The 25014-nt window shown below is 32.2% G+C and overlaps 1 protein-coding gene across 1 annotated transcript in view; it reads right to left on the bottom strand.

The window, feature by feature from the left end:
* The window catches only part of LOC117119051 (cell adhesion molecule-related/down-regulated by oncogenes-like), a 78433-nt gene that overhangs the window by 25680 nt on the left and 27739 nt on the right, over nucleotides 1-25014 (bottom strand). The window contains exon 3 of the mRNA XM_033263861.1: nucleotides 10288-10414. The gene's annotated coding sequence lies outside the window, so the exon portion shown is untranslated. The remainder of the gene's footprint in view (nucleotides 1-10287; nucleotides 10415-25014) is intronic.

The raw sequence follows: 25014 nt of genomic DNA, 5'->3' as shown, positions 1-25014 counted from the left end.
TGCTTCTTGTAACATTTATTTTAAATTAAATGAATGAATGACATCTGATCTCAAGATGAATTAATGTAAGCTCACACAGAGGCAATGCAACGAAAAATGTCAACCTAGAGATATCCGTGTTTCAACAATCTTTAAATCGCGTAACAATCCCACCACGACTGCTGAAGTCTCTCTATCAGAGCCCGCTATTTCTGCCCTAATGCCAAATTTGATTTATCATAGAGACAGCATGAAGTTGAAACTGAAGTTAACCATTGAATTACCGAAGGACGGAAATACACTCGGACTTGGGTCTCACCAGGTGTATGTAATCTGACCAACCGAGCAACAAATTTTAGCGAGAGGATACTTTAAGGAGGCAGTCAAGCGCACCAATGTCACTGCTGTGCCGTCCTCCACATAATAATGGTCAGTGGTCTTGTAAACTGAGTATAGAGTTAATTGACAGCCAATCATCAGGATAGAAAATCAGGATTTTTAAATTTTCAACATACATACAAGGATGAATATTGTGGGACTGTCACTTTAATATATTGCTAACTGGTCTTTACACATGGTGTCATTATATGTACTTAACTTCTATATTACTTATGTTTTTAGAAGGAATTCTGACGGCAAGTGTTGTTTTATTAGGATACGTATTGAAATCATCCTAAATTAGAACAGAATGCCTCCCTGTTGTGATTAAATACGTATGTATCATACCTTTATGAATTTATTTAAATACACAAATTGCGAAGTTGCAATGCATCACACTTACGATTTTTATTTATTCTGATCTAAAATTTGTATTTTAGTGATTTATATACTTCAGTTATTTTCATAAAACATACTGTAATATTAAAAATATAAAATTTAAAGACTGTTTCCTTTTTTTTTCTTGTTTTTTTTATTATCATTACTATTGGTAACCAATGGCAACCACCTTCCAATCTTATGGTTATGTTGGTTATTCTCAGTCGGACTAAACTTTTTTCTTTAAAAATTAAGAGTTTTTTTTTCCATGTCTGTAGCAAAATCAGAAGTAGGAACAGTGTGTAGGGGAAGTTTGAAAGGACCTAACTGTTTTTGTCTTAAATCTGCTCTTTAAAATGATATCCTCTTGATTAAATTTACATGCTTTTAGCATAAATACTGATACTTTAAATAACCTTTAATCGGAGTATATTGGAACCTACTAAAAATGATATATTTCCTCCCACTTCCCCTTCCATGGTCTCCAAATTGATACATTTTTACTTCTCTGCATGAATGAAAGATAGTCTAAAACTATATTTTGTATATGATTACACCATGGAGGAATAATTCCTCCATGATTACACTTAACGCGCCCATAATTTGACCTTATTTTTTGTTATGTAACTAAAAACTGCGCCACGAAAAAAGGTTCTTTAGCATGCTTACAAATCGATCAATGTTTTTGTAACTGTTTTTCTTATCACAAATTTCTAAAGAAAAGAGTTTTTAAAAGAGACTCAATGAAAGTTTGATTAAACACCATAGGGCAAATGACCATCTGAGAAAGTAGGCTAAAGCAGATCCATTATTGTTGGAATTCAACTTGTTTCCAATTATAAATCACTGTGACCCTTGACTTCTATCCTTGGCAACCAGGCTAGCAGTATTCTACACTGATTACTTCCACCCCATTGGAAGGCCAATCAGGTAGAACACATCAGGTGTAATTAACACCTTAACTAGACCACTAAAACAACTTTGCTCAAAGGAACTCCGAAAACAAGCCAAGAACAGTAGAAAAAACGAGTTATTACAGTTCTATCTTACAATGCGATCAGACGTGATACGGACAAATCACCTGTTCTTGTGATGTTCAGAGATTAACTGTGAGGTACCTACTTCACAACAAATACGCTACAATAACACACATTTCCTTCCAACAACAAACATGTAGCTGATGCTAAAAAAACTTCCCCGCAACCATCCTTACAATTTCAATATTATTCTATTGTGAAAGTCAATAAAAATGAAGTTTGTGATACACAAATGTATAAGAAATGATTTATAACATTTTCAACTCTTCTGAGACTAGACTATACAAATATATTGTTATGGTATCATAAATTAAATGATAGATTGTATATTATTATAATAATATTAAAACATTGTATCATTTGACAAAGGTTAAGTACAATCTTTTTAATGTTGACTCTTAAAAGCACATATTTTTGGGATGTCTAGGAATAAGGAACAAATTCTTAATGTAAGTCTGGGCCTGTTTCTACTGGAAAGAAATAATCGATTAAAAATTGCTTTTTCGAAAAATCGCTTTTATTCTCGCAGTAGTAACGGGACCAGTTTGAAAAAAGCAATTAAAAAAAATCGATTAAAAACGTGCAATGGATAGCATGTTTGAATGGCAAATAACCGATTTTGGATGTGCACCTTTTAGCTGTAACACAAAAAAAGCAATTATCAGGTGAAATGTGACCTCCAGGTCAATCCCTGCAAAGACTAGATCGTATTTGGCGCAAACTTTCAAAGAAATTTGTCCTCTTATTCATGTCTTAGGCCTACAAGCTAAAACATGTGGAGCGACGAATTCGTTTTGTAATTATTTTGTGGTAGGATATTGGGCCTAGGCCTCTCCGCTCTTTTGGGCCTACCACTGTCCTCGTTTGGTCGCTCATTAATTGTGCTGATGAGCAGGGCTGAAAACATTTGCCTTCTCACCTCACACCGTATCTTACTCCTCGTCATCATGACAGGAATGAGAAAGATACTATCCTATAGGCCTACATTTAGGAAAACAACGTGTTGTATAAACAAAATGGTGACGTAATATCCGTCATGAAAACCGATTTTTGAAAAAACAAAAATGCAGTTACAACGCGAGCAAGCTGTCTGGTACTCATTAAAAAAGCGGTTTAAGAAAATCAATTATTTTGTGTTTATCAGTAGAAACACACCCTTTCTATCTGTTTTAATATTTAATCAGTAGCATGTTTATATACTTTACATTATATACATTTATAATTTTAAATATAATAATAATATATAATAGCTTTCAGTGAAAGCTATTATAATGAAGGAAACATACAAATTTTACAAATTATTTTACATATAATAATTTTTTTTTTTTACAAGAATACATTTTATAAGAAAACAAAGTCTGAAATTGCTTAAAAAATAAGAACAAAATAAGAACAAATTGAGGCTGAGGTAAAATGTCAAATGAGAACACTTATCGGTACTTTATTTGCAGTAGGTGCAACAATGTACCTTTATAATACAGTGCAGTAATACACTGCTAAAAAATAATACCTTTTCTATGTTTGAAGATTGTGTAAAAATAAGAACAAAATAAGAATATTTTGAGTTTAAATCACTAGAAAAATAAGAACATCAAGTCTGGGAAAAATTTTACTGGTTCTTATAAAAAAAATGTGTATAGGGTCTACAGTACAACAGATTTAAAGCTACAGCATTGTGTGTATATACGTATGGTTACTGTATGTCCACCTTATTATTTTTTATAATTTTATATTGTTATATTTTTGCAAATACCAAGTTATAATAGGTCAAACTTTGTATGAAAAGTAATGACTAACAATCTGCCGTTGAAACAGTTACAAATCATAAATATTCATAGATTTGTCATACAGTAATTATAGACTTATTTAATGTGTAAATATAGACATAGTGAATCTATCTGAAGTTATAATCTCCTTAATTGTTGTTTTAGGCAATTTGGCCAAACAGCTTAAAACACCATTGTGATAGCTTTACTACTCCGAAAAGGCTGAGTAATGCAGAGCATACGCTGCTGGCAACAGTAGGGAATAAAGCTAATCAAGCTAAAATCATGCTGGGACGTATATGGCCACCAAATGCTAAAAATCATTAACTCAAAATCTTGGCCAGATCTTTGGCAGGTCTGCTGATGAAAACATATTTTAATAGGAGAGGTTAAAACGAAAGAAATATGCACTTAAACCACACTGTTTTATCTCACGCTGAGATAGCAAAGGCCCTGCCCAAACGAGTTTTATCAACGAGCCTACAGTAGGCCCTGTCTGCCCTCTTGGTTTGTGTAACCGGACTACTTCACAAATTCTTTACTTGATCAGCCCTGACAAGCCTAACTGTATCTATTTGAGGAAAGAGCTGGGAGTTGAGCTTAACATGAAGAAACAAAGCATGTGAACAATTTAATTAAAAAAGAGAACTTTGAACAGGCTACTAAAAGTGACTTGTGCTAGGCGACTGCACGGTATTTCTGAAGTGACAGCTTCTACAGAACTCGACTGGAGGCAGGTAAATGAGTCTGAATCCAAAAATTAACTCATTTACTAAACAAATTAAACTCGACATATCATCTAGAATCTCTTTCACCAGTGTAACTTCCAACTACAAAATAAAATTTTGTGAGTTGACAAAAATATCTTTATTATTTATTTATTGTAGTTTAAAAAAATAAATAAAACAAAAATTTAAAAATATCATTTACCTCAATAAAACGTAAAAAACAGTAGTAGTAATAATAATATGAATAATTAATTATTTTAAAAAGTATTATAACTATTTATATATTAAAATATTATAACTTTTATATAATTTTAAATTTTTTATTTTATTTTACAAAATGACAAAAATATCTTTATTATTTATTTATTGTAGTTTAAAAAAATAAATAAATGAAACAAAAATTTAAAAATATCATTTACCTATGCTCAATAAAACGTAAAAAACAGTAGTAGTAATAATAATATGAATAATTAATTATTTTAAAAAGAATTATAACCATTTATATGTTGAAATATTATAACTTTTATATAATTTTAAATTTTTTTTAAATTTTTTTTTTATATTTTTAATTTAAATTTTTATATAAATGTTGTCAAATATATATCTGAGCCATGATCTTTTCGTGAGTGCTCTGCTTAAAACACCATTGTGATAGCTTTACTACTCCGAAAAGGCTGAGTAATGCAGAGCATACGCTGCTGGCAACAGTAGGGAATAAAGCTAATCAAGCTAAATCATGCTGGGACGTATATGGCCACCAAATGCTAAAAATCATTAACTCAAAATCTTGGCCAGATCTTTGGCAGGTCTGCTGATGAAAACATATTTTAATAGGAGAGGTTAAAACGAAAGAAATATGCACTTAAACCAAACTGTTTTATCTCACGCTGAGATAGCAAAGGCCCTGCCCAAACGAGTTTTATCAACGAGCCTACAGTAGGCCCTGTCTGCCCTCTTGGTTTGTGTAACCGGACTACTTCACAAATTCTTTACTTGATCAGCCCTGACAAGCCTAACTGTATCTATTTGAGGAAAGAGCTGGGAGTTGAGCTTAACATGAAGAAACAAAGCATGTGAACAATTTAATTAAAAAAGAGAACTTTGAACAGGCTACTAAAAGTGACTTGTGCTAGGCGACTGCACGGTATTTCTGAAGTGACAGCTTCTACAGAACTCGACTGGAGGCAGGTAAATGAGTCTGAATCCAAAAATTAACTCATTTACTAAACAAATTAAACTCGACATATCATCTAGAATCTCTTTCACCAGTGTAACTTCCAACTACAAAATAAAATTTTGTGAGTTGACAAAAATATCTTTATTATTTATTTATTGTAGTTTAAAAAAATAAATAAAACAAAAATTTAAAAATATCATTTACCTCAATAAAACGTAAAAAACAGTAGTAGTAATAATAATATGAATAATTAATTATTTTAAAAAGTATTATAACTATTTATATGTTAAAATATTATAACTTTTATATAATTTTAAATTTTTTTTATATTTTTTTTTTAATTTTTTATTTAAATTTTTTATATAAATGTTGTCAAATATATCTGAGCCATGATCTTTTCGTGAGTGCTCTGACCTGCTTAATTTATTTACGCAAGTGCCTAAGTATTAGCTTTTAATTGAAAATTTAAATAAGAAAGGAATAAAATACAAGCAGTATCTTAAAACCAATCTGATTTGCTTACAGAGTATTAGAGAGTCAACTTGTTTTAAGCATGAAATGTATATATGGGATAGTACAGTTTTTTGTCAAAGAAAATTTTAGCAAGATTTGAACCAAGGGCCCTGGAGGATAAGGCAGGCATCATCATCATAACCATTAACCATAATCTATAGCTTCAGTCGAGTTTAAAAGATGCCTACTCAGCAACTATCCTTTCCACTGAACTTTGGGAATTATTATATTCTACTTGTACCAACTCAGGGTAATGTTTATTTACTTTACTTGCAAGGTGTTCAAATTGAGGAGGAGAAGTGAGATAACGCCACAGTAAGGTGTGAATTATACGTCTGTCCATCTGTCACTGATACTCTTGAACAGTCAAATTCCTAATGAGATATATCCTCATTTATATATTTTTTTAAATTTAAAAATAATCAATTATATAAAAATTAGGTTAATTTATTCTTCTAACAAATATTCTAAAAACTGATTTTTAATAGTCCAAATTTCTTATAAGCTATGTAGTACTTTACTGATTACATGAGCAAATATTTGTTCTCAATTATTGTAATTATCCATTTAAGGAATTTTGTAGTATAAAAGTTTATATACCCATAGCAAAAACTGTCTCAGAAGAATAAACGATTCTAAAGTAAGGCACTTTATATCAAACATACGAACAGTTTTTAACATTTTTAATGCTTCATGCACTTGGCATAGGCCTATATTCTTTTCTTCCATATTCATAAATCTTGTAGCTGTTGACATCAACAAAGCAATTGCAAATATTTCTAAGGAATTTGCATATTAGAAAAGGTTACAATTCACTCAATTTTAATAGATAAATCATGTTGAAAAATTCACTAGTAGTCCACAAAATGGAACATGATAATAATGAGATTTCAAAAGATACTACAATTTGTAAAATAAAGACTTTAATCATTTTTACTTAAAAAGAAAGGATCTATGAACTTAAAGTTCCTCCTCTCTGAATTTTATATTAGATGATTTTACCCTAGTAATTTATTCGGAATTAAACTAATGTTTACTGAATACTCAGAAACAAAATATTACGAAGGCATTTAATTAAGTAAAGGACACACGATCACATAAAAACAAATTGATGTGTATGACTGCATCAAGAGTTGACCTGAAAAAGGCCATTATCTGTTGCCGTCTTTGTCTTCCGCCAGATACAGTGACAAATCCTATGCAACTACGCACCTTAAATGTTGATCCTTTCATCTTCCATTACAGGTTTAGCATCTATTAAATATACAGTGCAAGTATAGGCTTACATAGCCGATTAGGGATACTTGATTGAGAGGTTGTCTATCTCCAGTATGTGTGGTGATGTATATCTACTGCATGTATCCTGCATGTTTCAAGGTTATAGGCCTACTTATCCAGATTTGAATTTTCTTCGTCAAAAAACATATCCCCATATATAGTCATGAAGTGCCCATATGTTTTTTTCCAGCTAATGCAAGGCGGTCGGCAGTACAGGTCTCCGAAAATGACTACCAATAGTTTTAAGGATAGTTTTATTCCTTGTGCCATTAAGACACTATATAAAATTGTAAAATCTAAATAATTATCATTATTATTATTATAGGTGTGCAGTATATACTTGTATTCTGGCATTACACAGAGCCAACCCAAAATTATATGCATGATTTGTACATTGATAATAAAGTTATTTGTATATTGTTTTGTATATAGTATATAGTCATAATTATCATGTCATTATGACCATATCTATGCCAGGTCCATCTAGGCTGGCCAAGCGAGTGGGACAAGCCGTCCAAGCTGTCAGGGTAAAAGTGGCTGTCCTAAATAATTATTGGCCGTCCAAAAGACGGCCGGACGACTTGCTAGCTAAGCCCCAGAGCTTCAATGTGATAAACAATGTAGGAAAGGTATCTAACCATCGGTGGGGCATCAGGATTTTCCCCATGGGAGGGGATCAAAGCTCATCATTACAAGTTTGTCAAATATGAACAAATTGCGAGATAGCTCTTTGTGGTCTTGTGGATCTCTATTTTGATTCTGTGCTTGTTTATGTCTTCACATGAGAATTTATGCCTGTGTGTGTCACAGAGTTTGTCTGGATGTTTCTGACAGAGTATATAAAAGTATATGTGTAAATATTAATCTCTATATAAAAACACATCAAAAATCATATGAATACCAGAGAAAAGGCAACTTTTCTTGTCAATTATATCTAATTTGAAACTTGTCATTTTTTGGCACAAAACTCTATAAAACTTGCCATTTTTTTTGGCACAAAGCTCTTTAAAATCATCTAAATGGGGTCATAACCTTGAAAAATTTCATACTAACAGAAATACCAATCAAAATGGATATAGTATCGACCTACTGTTCTTGTCAACATTTTTGTCAGTTACAAAATTGTAACCCAAATTGTATTATGAAATGTGACGAGTGGTAACTATGACTCAGGTAACAAACTCGCAATGTACTGTAACAGCACTTGTACTATTTGGTAGAGGTCACACCATTGGCTTGGAAATTGCTTGATTTGGAGTTTGCCTACGGAGCCAGCGGCACCTGTAAAACCAATCAAGAACTAGCAGACCCAGCTGTATGGCAACACCTCTGGGAAGAGTCCAAGCAGACCTCCAACTCCTGGGACAACCATGTTGTTTTAATGGCACACTTCGATCCCGGATCAAAGTCCCGGATCAAGTGGAAAGTAACTTACTTAATCTTTTAAGTATGAATATTTACAATGATTTATGATTTCAAGTGGTTCAACATCAATTTATCTGTATATGATAATACTAATTTTATTCTATCGTAACACTACAATTATATGCAGTTACTTCATCATTACAGTATATTAACACTGCAGTCTACCTGTGATAATATGCAAATTATCTTAATAGTTTAACATGAATATTCATATCATAATGGCAAACCTGTTGGTTGTTATCCTTGTCAATATTCTTATTAAATTGCATTCCAACATTGTAATTTACTTGATATGCAAATTAGCTTGACAGTTAAATATGAATATTCATTAAATATCTTAATGGTTAATATACAGGCCAGGCATGACAAAATCTTAATCAATCCTTCTTTAACAATCACAAATTTAGGGTATTCTAACTTCATATCAACAAAATATTTAAAGACCTTCAACAAACCACTGCACTTCCGCAGAGGCAGCTGGCCGTTCTACTTTTGCTGAATGCCATCAGCCCACAGCAAAAATAAGCTAAATGTTCCCCAATGATCTTTCACACAATCAGGCCAAGCCAACTTTACAACTCATTACACTAGAAGAATACCTTTAGAACGCATATTACTTTGTTTTGTCTTGTTTCCAATAGACAAAATGCCAGTTGCGTGGAGTTGAACCTGTTAATGCCTTGGGCAGTATGACATCAAACAACCCAAACACTACATACTCGAAACTGATATTTTCTTATCTGATTTAAATATTACAATTCACATTAATCCACTGCCAATCATGCAGCTTCTGGTATTGTGGCTAAGTAAGAATTGATGTCTTCTTTACAGTCTATACTAATACTATCGCATTAGTGTTGTTATGATAATATAGTATTAAATTCTCAACATGACATTATTGACCCCCTAAGTTAATTAAATTCTAGCCAACTTAATTACTCTTATCGTATTCTTCTACAACATTCTTTATTCCCTAAATATTTTTAAAAGTACACTTACCTTAGGAAAAAGCAAGGCTAGCATGGAAGGTTATATATTTTTAATTTTATTTAATGTTTTACACGGAGGCTCCTCACAAGGCACAGCATTAGAATCGAGGAGCCTCCAAGCATATTAATACAATTTACCTGCAGCGTGGCAAGAAAGGTTGCTATGTATTTTTTAAAAATCATATATTCAGTACAATGTTTATCCTAACTAATATTTTTAATTTAAAACAATTATTGGTACGTGACGGAATTAGAATTGAAAGTTGAAATGACATGAACAGTGCCCACACAGCAGCTAGCAAGACAGCGCAAGGCAATGCCTAGTAGTACAAGCCACATAGTAGCACATATCAATAAAAGTTTTAAAAAAACACTGAAGAAAAAATAGTAACACTTCATTTACTAAACATACCATGTAATTTACTACAGGAAATTATATAAGGAAACTCTAGTACATTGGAAAATTTTATATAATCTTTCTCAGAATTGTCTAAAAATGTTGGAACCATTCCAAAGACAATGATACAAGTGATCTCTAAACTAACTTTGATATTCATTTGGCTTTGAAAAGGTCCTATATTAGGTGACACTGTATAAACATCCACAAAAGTGGCTTGTGTGGTAGAAAAAGATTCTTACCTTTATAGAGATGCCAGCTCTCTCAAGCAAATGTATCCCCTAGCAAAGCTTACTGTGGATACTATGTTTCCCTTATCAATAAGTTAATAACACTGATCCCAATCCTACGATGATTCAGCTCTTAAACCTAAGAAAAGAAAAAAAACCAGAATTGGAAAGAATGGTCAATAAAAGGTAAACAATTGAAGTTGGATTATCTGATCTTACTATTGTTATATACTTATGCAGGATCACACTGATTTGTTCTCTTTCTTCAATTGTTTTAATACCTTTTAAAGAAAAACATAGAACAGACATGCTTAACCAATTATCTATAATTAAGTAAGCACTGCAAAAGATCATTCATGATAATACTATTGCTTGTTTTTAAAGATTTTTCTGAATATTTAAGTGAAGTTTTCTATTAATTTAGAAACACTCCCAATTATTAGAGGACTGAATAGAATATACCACAAGACTTCAAAGTGGCAATTAAAAAAAAAAAAGTTATTTATTATTTTTAACCACTCAAAACAATCACCTATTGTTCAACAGCTTATTGCTGCGAAGCAGCCAATTCATATTCCTGACAGCAATTTGACCTCTGAAAGGTCATTGTTTGTCAAAAAACAAGGGCCTAAGACGACTGAAAAGCGGAGTTTCCTTCTTTCGTTCTGCCGGGTAAAATCAATTACTTTAGGCGACGTTTGTAGACTAACCAGCCTTATCCTACTCTAGGCCTAGACTAGCTAGGATGGTATAGGCCTAGCCTTGAAGGGACGAAGGTCCCAATGAAAAACGTCGCTCCTTGATAGCTAACATTGTCTATTTAACATCACAATAATTCATTATTAGACCTATAGTTGTTTTTTGAATTGCCCTCCACAAATCTCAGCTGATACCTCGCACAACTCGAGTAACGTCTCGTATCCATTGTCGTGACGTCATGGCTTGCTGGCTCACACTTGCGATGTATCACACTTGTGACCAAATAACACACTGGCTCGCATCTTTGGCAACACTCTTTGGCAGTCAACTCGCCCCTAGAAAACCCGCCCTTGGAAACTTGCCCCATAAAAAGATGTACACTTCCTAGACCATGCAGTCTTCAAAATAAAAATTGTAACCTTTGGTAATCAACTACATTTTCCACATACATAGAAATTTTTGAAACTTTATTTAAAAAAACCTAAACCATAATTCACCACTATAGACACTTTTCAGGGCTAGAAATTTACTTTTTTCAGCCACTAGCAACCTATTGATGAAATGTGCTAGTTGTTAAAAATGTAACTAGCAAAATGAGCTGCTCAACTAGTAAAATATATTGATACCAACTCAACATATTATTTTCGGAAAATAAATTGTATGAAAATAACTAATGATGTACTTCTATAAATTTGTGTGTTAAATGTTTTAATATAATATTTTCTGTTATGGTGAGTGTAGTACAATAAATATCACAAAGAAATAGCCAAATGAGTATAAGAAATTGATTTCTATAGCTTGTACATTTATTCACTTCAGAACATTTTTAATATGAAAAAAAAATCACAGATACAAAATAAAAATTTAATATTATATACAGTACTTCATTTATTTTTTAAAATAAGTTAAGTTTATCATTCATTTAATTTTTATTTTGTATCTGTGATTTTGTTTTCATATTAAATATGTACTGCTTATTGGAATTTTTCAAAATAATATAATTATAAACAATAAAATTTATTTTATATTAATTTTATATCATATTATTTTGAAAATTTTAAAAATTATACTTGTTTAGTGTCACCCCCTCAGAAATGTTCAGGGGCGGGAGGGGGGTGGGGAGTTTTTTTTTGTTGCCAGACTAGCCTAGGCCTAGCTAGCCTAGGCAGGCTTAGCTAGGGGCAAGGCGTAGAGATTTCAGAAACTGCATTGTTAGCAAGCCAAATCTTTGACAGAAAAAGGCCATAACAGAAACTCAATTTTACATAAAAGATTTGTTTATACAATATTTATTTTGATAAGCCTTGGTCTTTTAAAGCATGGGCTAGACGTTCCGTAGGCGGCCGCTGGTGCAGTAGTAGGCCTAGGCCTAGCCTAGGTTAGGAGGTCTACTAGGCCTAGCCAGAATAGGGTCTAGTAGGCTAGGCCTAAAACATCTGCCAATTGAAGCCTAGGTTGTAAACTATTATTTTTCTTGGCTTCATAGTAAATTATTATTATCATATCTGAAACATTGTTTATTATCTAAAAAGAACCAAATTAAATATGTTCGCCTTTACTATCGATCGCATCGCCCGTGACTTCCGTCAACAAACGCATGCGACGAAAAAGCGATTTTTTTTTTTTTCTGCACACTGCTTACTTTGCTTGTGCCAAGGTTTCAAAAAAGTAATATTGGTGGCGCACTTCACATCATGTTCCTGGTGCTCAAGATGAAAAAACGATTGTTTTTCGTCGATTATAGGCATTTTTAGTCGATTTTCATAATTAAAAATTAAATAAATAAAATTTGTATTAGTCTTTGTAGATCAGTTTAGTCTAGTTTTAGTTTAATACTAGAGATTACGAGCTATTTTATATAGATATTCCAACTAGCAATCATTTTTTTTTAATTTGCTGGTTTGTGAATTTTTACCTAGCAATTATGACAAACCTACTAGCAAATTTTTAGTTTGCTAGCATGAATTTCGAGCCCTGCTTTTTGACAAAAATGAAAAATTATGACTTTGTTACCCAATGAGAAGTGTTCTAATATAGACAATGGGTCATGTCTCATATTATTTGTTATATTTTTATTATTTATTATTTTCACTTGACTCGTATAAATAATTTTGTTCGAAGAACATTTATACGCAGTTGTACTTCACAGCACTTCACTTGCAAATTGCAATTTCTAGTTACTAATACTAAACAAAAGATTCATCAAAAAGAGGTACATAATACTGACTAGCCAGGTCGCGAAGATTGCTTTCTGTCTGTGGGATTTTAACAAGCAATGAGTGACATGAACAGATACTAATGGAACCAGTCCTATCCATGCTTATCCTATAAATGCTTAGCTAGCCTAAACATTTATATGTTTTGTTGTCTTTGGCAGATCCAGCAGGGTTGTGTTAGCAACTTGGTAATTTGCAAAGACTGCATTTAATCAAGAAAATGCTAACCCGTGCCAATCATAGGTACTGTTTAGTTAATTGATTAACTTTTACTGAACATCCAACTGAGAATCGAGTGACCAATGACAACATGGGTTACAAAAGACTTAGTTAATTGTATTTAATTCTCATCCCACAGCAAGCAACCTGTCATTACTATAGAATCAACATAACCAAGGATGCCTTAAATTTATTCAGATTGAACTTTTTTTGTGTGTTAAACTATTAGTATATGTGGTGGTAGATTGTCAAGGCATCACTAGTGCCTCAACAACCCACCCACAGTAAAGTTTAAGAACATGATTCCTGCACATAACTTAAACTTGTCGTGACATTGCCTTTGTACTCCCCACATCCCCATCACACTCTGCCACACACCTCCGTTCCCACCTTCCCTCATCCTCTCCAAGGAACTTCACTTCGACCATTCTGTGAAAGTTTTTTATGCAGCCGAACCAGTTTTTTTTTATCACTAAAGTACTAATAAGTTTGGGATGTTTCATTCTTTATTCCAGTCAGTAATCAAAAACATTGCGTGGTTTGTCCATAATCATTATTTTCAAAAGAGAACAAAACATACTCTTTTCTGTGATCCCCCTCCCCATTCTTCTCCCTGAAAGTGTAGAAAATAAAATGTTGATTTGTGTCATTTTGAGATCATTTTATCGTTTATGCCTACACTTTCACCCCTCTCCTAAAGCGTATGATTTGTACTCTTTTGAAAATCTTGAACATTATGGATGGCCCCTTAATTAATAAACAACATCCTTCATTAACTTCATAAAAAATTTTTCCTTCAAATTTCAAATGTTATTCAAACAAAATTGTTACAGTATTGCACAAGCTCCTTAGATGTCAACTACCTTAGGTAGGATAAAGGTCGGTCCAATAAATCACAGCCACAAGAAAACACAAACACTCTAGAATAATACACTACTTTCATTTAAATATTAATTGGTTGATTAATAATGTTTTTCTACCAAACTATTTACTTGTTTGTTCTGTGAATAATTAGTTTTTTTCCCTCTCTACTGACGCAATAGCATAAATTATTGATAACAGTTTAAAAAATAAATACAGAACATGCTTTATATATTAAACATTTACAGTATTGATTGAACAGGATATTGAAGGAATCAGAAGAAAAACTAATTTGAATTGAAAGAGGATAAAATATAAACAATATTTACATAGCTTATAGGCCTACTGTATAATAAATTGTCAAGTTGTATAAACAGTAACGTCGTTGTAAAGAATCATTGATGAAAAAACAAGAAATATAGGAATTAATGTGGAATTTGGCTATCTTGTCTAAAAGCACTCAAAATGGGTGGAGGGGTACACATGCTGATGGGAGTTAGATTAACATTGGTCATTAATCTTAATGTATTAACCTCAGTGGAGGTCAGTGTTAATAACCGGAATTAGCCATGCCATAATCTTAATGCGATTTGCAACTGGAAACAACATTAAACTGTCAGAAATATGTGAAGATGACGACATGAATCAGTCAAAAAGATGATAAGAAGACAGAAGGAATAATTCTGTATGATGGATCAATTATTTATAGGTTGAATGACTTTACCAGTGTTATCATATACAATACTACACTTGTATCCTAATTACTAAGCCTGAAGAAAAATGTACTGTGCCTCCAACCATGATAATTATCTTCATAAAAAAAATAATGACTCTGCCAACTAAAATGTCAATTGGAAATTTAAAGTCTTTTTTCCACTTAAAAAGGCTTCAACAAAAATGTGCAGTGTTTTGACCATACATTCCAGAATTTCCCAACTCTGATAATAACCATTCTTTCTTTGAACATTAGGACAAAAACATTCAATCATTAATACAATTCAATTGATGGGTTTAGAGTAGCTCAAGCTGCCAACAATACAGTAATTGGCCAATGATATTACAAACCTTAATTAAGGGCAGGAGCATAACAGTTTTCTAATTAACAGATACTAAAAGCTGAAAAAAAATGGGAGGGACTTCAACTTAGAGCTTCAATACATATGAAGGTGAGGGGGTTTAATTTATTGTTAATTTTGATTGATGGATAAACATTGTTAATAACACACTGATGGGTTTTCAACATTAATTGGACATTACTATATTGCAAAGAGAATATCTATGAACAGTACACAAGTGTGGCTAAATGGAAATCCACTTGTATAGCACCTTACATAATTACAAATCTTCAAATTTCTTGAAGAAAATGAAAAAAAAGGAAAAAAAGAAAGACTAACAAATAAACTATCCTAAAACTTACAAACTAATCCATCAATCAAATTCAAATCTTGCACCCAAATAAGGATAATTCATATCCAAATATGGATCAATTTATTGTACCCAATAAGGATCATTCATTTCCAAGTAATTGAGGACCATTTATACATAAATTCAATTCAATTTCAATTCAACTCATTTATTCAGTCTATTATACATAACTATAACAGAAATGTGCTTTGAAGCTAATTGATCAAACATAAATAGTTAAAAACAGTTAAAAACAGACTGGAAATTTAAAATTTTCCAAAACAGAACAGTAAAAAACATTAAAACGATAAAATATTAAAACATTAAAATACAGTAAAAGTATTAAGGGATGTTATCAGAACAATAAAATATACTATAAAGACATATAAAAAAAGTCAGTCAAAAAGTATTAAGATAAAAGTTAATATATCCAAATAAAGATTGTTGATATTCATACAGGTACCATTCATACCCAAAAAAATATAATTCATACCCAAAGAAGGAACATTATACATACATTTACCTAATCTTATAGTATATTTCAAATTACAAATTACTATATTTATTCTCAGAATCTTAGACAAGTAGTAGGTAAAATCTACAATCATTCTCAGTGACCATAGAAAATATTTGTTATGTTATTCAATGATGTTTACTATACATTTCTGGGTTATTTTTAGTTTCTTCCCCTTTATATTAAGATAATTACATTAAGTTCAGGTGGAGAAATCAACCTTAGAAACCCTTCAAGTTTATGAAACTTATGAATCTTGTGTCTACAGTCTGTAAAAGTACCCGAAAGGCAGGTGAAGTCATCTCCAGGGTGCAATAAACTAGGCCTACACACTGCCTGACATTTCACGCAAAGCCCAGGGGAACAAACACTAAAGACAGTGATAGGGAACATAGCAACAAGGTTAGGCCTCTACCTCCTAAAAGCATTAATAGGCCTACATTAAAAGTTTTTATTCTTTGTCTTTTACACTTTCAGGATGGCTGCTAAGAAGCATTTTCCGGCAAAAGCTTAGCCCAATAAATCTTATCAAAATCATAAACCTAGCAAACGTCAATTTATAATAAGGGTAACAAGATGATTTCTTGAAAACAAACACATAAAATACAAAATTTATTTGTTTATTTCCCATTTATTTCATTTCAATATATTTATTTGTGCATGAAATTTATTCGATCAACTTGTTAACTTAATTCTGATATCACTTTTTGGTTAAATTCCTCCTCTCCAAGTAAAACACTTGTTCCAATGGTCTTAGTATACGCAAATAACATTAATAATAATGCGATGTTAGGCAATGCTGGTTACCCTCGGATGACATGCAAGATTGGGTAGTTAACAAAAAAAAATCAATGACCTTTATGGCAACTTGAACTTTATTACTGGCTCCATCACCATTTAAAAGACTTCAACACCATCCCCAGACACCCAACAGTTATACCACAATCCCATAAGCCTTTTCAAAGCCCACAATTACAGCTTTTCATAAACCAGGAACGTTTTTTATTCAGCCTAAGTGAAAAAAGCAAACCGACAACAAGGTAAAGGTTACTAAAATGAAACGCAGATGTTTGCCAATTTTTGTGAATTTACTTGATGCCAGTGAGGGCAAGATCTGCAACACAGAGTGATAAATCTTCTAAACTTGAAACTGAACAAACAATAAATGTTAGTATAGAATCCATATTTTCAAGAATTTTTATCACACTGTTGGAATGCGGCATTATTAGTAGTGGCTGTTTTGTGGGTCACTGCAATTAAAGTCCGCTTTTCAGTCTTACAATAATTAAATAATATTCTCAAGATTTTCATACAAATATTTAAGAAGTTGACAATAAAATGAACATATTAATAAAAATAACACTACAATAATAATGAAGATTTAAAAGGCACCATTTTGTTCATGGTATTAAAACAAAAAAGTATCAAGAAAAAAATATATTGGCCAATAGTAATAGGAATGATTCATATTTTTAAAATATCTAAAATTTACTACATTAAATTTAGCACTCATAAACTTAACACAGTCCCAATGTATTGGAATCATTACTGCACGTACAATAAATTTTAATGGAGGGTCTGTAATAAATTATAAATTAAGCTAGTTTTCACATCACAGAAAAATGTAGTAAAAGTTGGAATGTTGTTGTGTATACTAAATGCAAATGGAAGAATAGTTTGCTTACTCTGAAATATCAAGATGCATCACAAATAGCTACATTTTAAAAACTTAAGAAAACTTCTCTCCGAAACATATCAGATTAACAATCATATATCAATCCAAGAATATTTGAATTCGAAGAGGCTGAATAAATATCTAAGTTACAAAGTTGATAGTAGTTTGACTACTCATGTAATTTTAGACATTCAGTGGAGCATCGCATCTCCTGGGGAGGCTTCAACATACCTCATCCCAAAACAAACACTCGGCACTATGCTCATCAGCTGGTAACCAATAAACTCGGACCCAAACCAACAGTTGGAAACCAAACATTCATTGATAGAAAATGAACATGGGGAAAAAAAGGAGAAAGGCAAAAGAAAAGAGGAATGAGAAGAGGAAAAGTCCATTGATAGGAACTAAATAATAGGAAAAGGATAGAGAGAGGGAAGAAAGGAAAGAGACAGATACAGAGAAGAGAGTTCGAGAAAAAAGCAAGACAGAAAAGGAAAGAGTAGAAGAAGTAGAGGAAAGAAAACATGTCCTGTAATTAATCCAAATTATCCTGCATAAAGTAAGTAAAATATGTCAAACTTACTGCTTAACAACCAGTGAAAAGCAGTTAAGATGTGTCTATTTTCTGGCAACTAAACCCTCATTCAGGCATATTTGAATACTGCTTCTTTTCTCAAAAATTACCATCCACTATCAATTACACAGCAGTTCAATTGCTATCTCTCTCAACAATCTATAAGGGGGATTTTACAATTTTTTCCTCCTTTTAATCAAAAGGTAAAACAGGATACTGTTTAACCCTGCATTCCGGAGCAACAACCATGCATAGAATGACGTATACTGATACAACTAAAGACTCAATGACATGAATTTGGATATATCGCTGGAGGTGATGCTAAAGGCAATTGAGTGTATTCACAAGAGTCAAAGGCAATCACTTATGTCGGGCAATTATCTATTTCAATCGGACTTCTCTTTCTGCACAGAGCCTTGGTGCATATGATATTTACAAATACCTTTTTTGTATACATGCATTGTTAACCTGACTTTATATTGCCGAAACATTTGTGTTTAGTTTTTTACTAGCGGAACCGACCTGCTTTAAGTATTCTTATATAATTTGAAACTCGCAATGGCAGAGTACCGGAACCGTGCAAGCATCACCCTAATCGCCACACTTGCCTCATCCAGGAAAAAAAAATTATTTAACATTGAACGCGATACTGTGTGAATTGTTAAAGGCCATTTTTAGGAGAAATAAGTTGCCTTTCTCGATTAAAACATCAACAACCAATTATACAACATGCATATGACAGGACTACACCATACAGCACTAGAGGAATTGAGAATGCTACTAGTTGAATAAATATAGTTTGATTGTTCACTCTCATTTAATAAAGAGAACATGTATTAAATGAAATAAAGAGTTATACCAATCCACAAGAATGGTGCTGAATATTTCATCGTATCAATGATATATCAGCAAACTGAGACAGGAGTTGTTACATACTGCACTAATAAGCGAACATGTTTCATAAAAGTGTTGGAGGGAAAAAAAATCAAGTAATAAGGAAAGAGTCACTGAGCTTGATGCGATTATTACATTGTGCTTCCAACACGCGAAATGCTACTACTGAATCTGTGAGGGAAAATATGGATAGAGAATTCAACGAACCCACCATTCCCATATATAGTATTGGAGGAACAATCTACTTCAAGTTACTGTACAAATTTAATAACATATTCATTAATATGCCCTATTAAAAAAAAAAGTTGAAAACACATCAGTCCACCCCCTCACCCACACCTACAAATCTTTAATATAATTCTTAGCATGGGAAAAAATCAAGTCTGTGTTTTTTTTCAACTACACCGTCACATGTCTTAAATTCATTTGTCTTGTTTCTTCATAAAGAATTTAGTTCTGGCTTCCTTTCAGGTGTTCTAGGCTAGGTTTATCAATACTTGGGATTTTATTTTCCAATTCATCAAGGTTAATAAACTTACCAACACCGCCTCAAGGTGTATGAATTACCGGGCCTGGCCTAACAAATTGAGTCAAATCAATAATTTTCAGAATTTTATCTGTAACGCACATTACCAACAAATCCAATTGCAATGTTCCCCTTTGTCCCTTCAAACGTCTAACAGGCTTGAAAATACTGTATGATAAATGATGTTTTTTAACAATTATATTTCATTATAGATGATTTTTACAGTACATGTTTTCACTTCCCATTTGTTCCACCTCCAAAATCGTGCCCCTGGAAAAAATGATCATACATAATTTTTTTTTTGGAAATTATGAAATTATTGATGATCTAGCACATTCAATTACAAACTTAACATTAGCTTAGTTCTATGTTCTCATCAACAATTATATCAGTAGCGAAAATACTAAATAAAGGCTAGGCTGACAAGCTTAGTATTATGTCCATCATATGATTACTGTCCCCTCTGGTCAAAGGTACTCTGGCACTGGCATATTTCAGTTACTAATCCTTCCCTCTTCTCAGCTTTTAAACTGATAACTTGGTACTCATATTTACTTTCATAGGATATTGTGTTTGTGGTATATCTTTGCCTTCACTTAAACCTAACCATGATAAGAAATATGCAAACATATATTATAAGTCAATCGTGACGTCATGACTACAACTCCCATGTTATTTGCCTATTCCCCACAGTCCAATAATTTTTTTAAAGTGGACGCTTGGCCTTTTTTTCAGGTTCGTGTGCAAAAAAAATTCTCATTTCGTCACCGAGAAGATATCGCACACCGCGATAAATGTTGATTTGTAATTGAAAATTAATTAATTATAAAATATAGCTTACTCTACTTCCAAGAATTCATTGCTATCTCAGGAAAATCTTCAGAAAAACAATATTAATATTATTTAAAACTGAATATTAGTACTGTTTGTATCCCAAACATAAACGGAGTCCTTCTGACCTACAGTAGGACCTCACATACAGCGTTGTAGCAATCTCATCAGGGAATAAGTTTAGGAGAGTGGATGCATTGTATAGTACAATAATACGTTTGAGTTTACTAACCTCGCTTAGCGACACTGAAGCCTATGTTTGGCTTCGTATGTATTATATACTTCGGCGGATTTTATCCCATAGGTTTACATAAGAAATGCTATACTATACAAGTTTCAATATTTATTATACATACTGCAAATAAAGTTTATACCAGTTTCTTGAACTATGGCTTGTACAGAACTGGTTTTTACCCCTGTGAGGTTCCGACGTTGTTGATCCCATGGGGATATATACGTACCTAAGGCTACAAGTTTCAAAGTGAACAGAATAAAAGATTAAAATATCGCAAAAAACCAAGAATTTTTCAAAGTGCAGGAAAACAAGCTTTATTTAAAGGAAAACAAACTGTATTCAATAATGCTATACCTCTGGGGAAAACTAAAGAAAGGTACCCGAGAAGGTAAACACAACTCTTCTAGAATCCCGACTTTAAGAACATTGTATTATATACAATGAAGAGAATAATGCATTTAGATTTAACTTTCTGTTAGATTGGCCTAAATTTATGTTGGCTGTGTTTTTTTTTTAGGAGTTAAATGACTATAATGCAACTTGTGACTTTGCACAGATGTCAGAAGAGCCACTCAATAGTCTTTAGAAGACCGCATCACATTTTTTTTTACTTTGTCCATAAATCATATTTGAATTTTAAATTTAATTTGTTAATGTTCATATGAAATAAATAAAATAAACTTCATTATATCATATTCCCGTGACCAACAGGTTCCTATAGTTTGGCTGAACCCTCCTTTTCCAGTGAACCCCTCGCAACCACTCTGATAAACCAAACCACTCTTCTCTCTGCATAAAAAAACATCAGAATGCAGATAAAATTCACCATTACAATTACAAAATTACATTACATTTTCTGTTCTTCATGTTATACTCTGGCACCCACTCTAATGCTTATGGTATGTCCAACATGTATTTAAATCTTTCTTCAAGATAACATTGATATCTTTATTCTAACCGAGTTAAATCACATACTTAATACTGTAAGCATTCTTGTTTATACCGTTCAGTTTCATTCCCGTATCCAGGGAGGAATTTTATGGTTCGGGAGAATTTTATGGTTCGGCGAAACCCCTGTATAAATTTCCCAAATAAGTCCTTCAACTCAAATTATGTACTGCAGACCCACCCAGACACAGGCATTTTCAAACATATCTGCTTTTATAGCATTATTTAGACCCATAAAGCACAAAAATCCTCTTGCTTTGGGGGTTTCGCAGACCCTACCAGGCTTCGACTGTGGACCTCACGCCCAGAAAAACCCCCCGCCCCCGGAAGAGCCTGGCCTGAGTTGGCTGTGATGAAGCTAACAGAGTATTCAATTTCTACTGTAATTATGATTTTTCCTTAAGACCTAGATCTAGATTATTAACAATGATACTACATTTGTTCAATGCTATCTTGCAAATAACAGAGCACTTATTTTATTTAAGTTAACACTACTAGTTAATAATCAATTTTATGAATATTAGATTTTTTTAATATGGCACAGTTAAAAAGAGGTTTATGCTTGCTTGAAATTTAGAAGAAAATTGTTAACTTTTAAACATAAAAAATGCCATGTGGAATCACAAACACTTACCACTTGCAATGTTGTTTATCAATTTTACTACGAGAATTGACTAATTGTCTAGGCTCGAGGCTCAAATGCTTAGGGCGATTGTCTTGACCAGATTCCAGGTGAAATCCTCCTTTTCTTCTCCACTAATCCGACACTGGAAGTCTATTAAGAATTTAGAGCTTGTCAATTCAATGACTATAAATCCATTAGAACAGAGAACCATTCAACAAAAAGTTGCTTAGCAATTGCAAGAGCCGTTCGTCCGTAGATGAAAAGGTCTAGTCTTCAAATTTTTAAGTGCACAACCTATCTAGTAGCAATCTGCATTTACTGCACAACATCACAATCTGAACTAACCGAAGGCCAGCCTTAAACAAACTATTACCACTTTCTAAAAAGCAAGAAATCATTTGTGTACTACTGAACTAGCTAGATCAATTCTGATTGGCTATTGGCAGCAAATGAGTTTATTCTGGTCCAATAGGAAATGGAGTTCATATTTTTGCAGAATCATGACAAATTTTATTTATTTTTTGAGTTGTGAAAAAATTGTTTCCCTTTTACCTAGTTTTTTAATAACATGACGCATAATTCATATGTATTATATGAATTGAATATCTTTCAAATATGAGGCATGTAATGGCGAAATGGTGAAGTTGTCGCACAGGCCACTATTGAGTAAATGAGCTATAAAATATGGGAGCTCAAAAAATTGCGTAAAAATCCAAATTTGTTTTTCACTATAGATCAACAGTTTATTGTCTTATTAATCATGTACCAAAGTATTAGTTCTGGAAGTGGTCAACAAATTGTTTATTTAATGTTATTTTGATAGTTCATTCTATTAAACAATGTATGCACAAATAACTTTGAAAGGCAATTACTCAAAATCATGTTTATCTTGATTCTAATAGTGCTGTACTTTCACTTTCCAATAACTTAGGCTTGAAATGTCCAATTTTATACAACTCATTCAGAACAATAGTTTCCACCTTTTTTTCTACAATTAGCTTTGAACACGTCTACCCCTCATCGTAAATAACCACTCAAACGTAATACCTGACGACACTTTACAGTTTTCAAACAATAATTACAGTGTTTTGCTCTTAATAAAATTAGCAGGATATTAACAATGATGGTGTTTCATAATGAGCAACACAAGAACAATTGTTGTACTGTTTTTTTTATTGAAGGAAAACTTAAACAGTAAAATAGTATACTTCCTCTCTTATGAATATATACTTTGATTATTCTAGTTGTTAGGGGACCGGCTATTTACCTAATATATACGTCAGCAATTGAGTTTCAAATGGGGGAAGTATACAAGCTTTAAATGGCAATGAAGCAATGTTTTTGTGATTTTTTTTTTCTTATCTTGTCTTTGATCTTTTTAATTTTAATGTTTGGCACTTCTGGCTTCAGTCATCTAATTGTCTAACTGTAATTTAAGTTAAAAAAAATGTTTTCAGAGGGAGAATGACCAGTAGTTTGTAGTAGTAGCAGTTAAGGGTAGTTACACCCAAATGAAGTAATTACCACTCCATTAAAGTAGCCTACTGCTTCTGAGAAACTTCAGTATACAAGGTGCAATAATTTAAAAACACCCTAAATCATATTTGATTTACGACTTTCATTTTAGGTGGGAGTTGAAAAACATCTGACTATTGAAAAACCAATAGATTTATTACTAGTTAAATTTCAAATTTTTATTTCTATAATTTAATATTATTTAATATTTAAATTTTTTTCTTGCACTAATCCAACTTCCATGCACTTAAATTCTACTTCTGTATGAAAAATTACTACTGTATACTAAATGTATAGTTTCCATAATCATTCTGTTGATATCACAAAGACTGAAGTGTATGAAGGCGCTCCTCTGTAGATTGCTTTTTATTACTTTTCTCTGCTTTCTTCTCATTCTCCCAGTACTTTTGGGGGTTTTTGTTTATTTTCTTTTTTCAAAGATACCATAATATACTATCTGACTAGTAGAAAGTTTATTCACCTTTATTGAAGTGTTGATGCACTCTTATTTAGAACAGTTATCCACCTGCACTGAGTAAAGTCCCATATTTTTCATTATTGATTTTTTCCCTTTTTCCAGTCGACATCAACAAATAACATATTTGAGCAAGGCCAACACACAATGATAATGATTTGGGATGAACGACAAAGATTAGCAATGAAATCTAAGTTAATCTTACAGACCTCAACTACCATCATGTAACCAGGGATTAAATAACAGGATATTTTTTATTCAAAAATTACGTAAACATTAAACATATGTAAGCATATAAACTTAAAAAATATGAATATATTTTCATAAATTTTCCTTTAATCTTGTTTACATTTCATCATTGAAGACTGAAATTTGAATGTTGATAAAACCACTTTCTTTTAAGAAAAACATAATTAACCAAATGTCAAAAATTATGTTATTCTAACAAAATTTCAAAAATAAAATAAATACAAAATATTATCTTTTCCCTTTAAGCATTTACTTGGTAACAAATGATGAGCATTAGAA

This window comes from Anneissia japonica, unplaced genomic scaffold (genome assembly GCF_011630105.1).
Source record: "Anneissia japonica isolate Jap-2015-1 unplaced genomic scaffold, ASM1163010v1 scaffold1826_len1998817_cov189, whole genome shotgun sequence".
In the NCBI taxonomy this organism is placed as follows: Eukaryota; Metazoa; Echinodermata; class Crinoidea; order Comatulida; family Comatulidae; genus Anneissia; species Anneissia japonica.
Note: the sequence above shows the minus strand (reverse complement) of the source record. Positions and strands in the feature narration are given on the sequence as shown.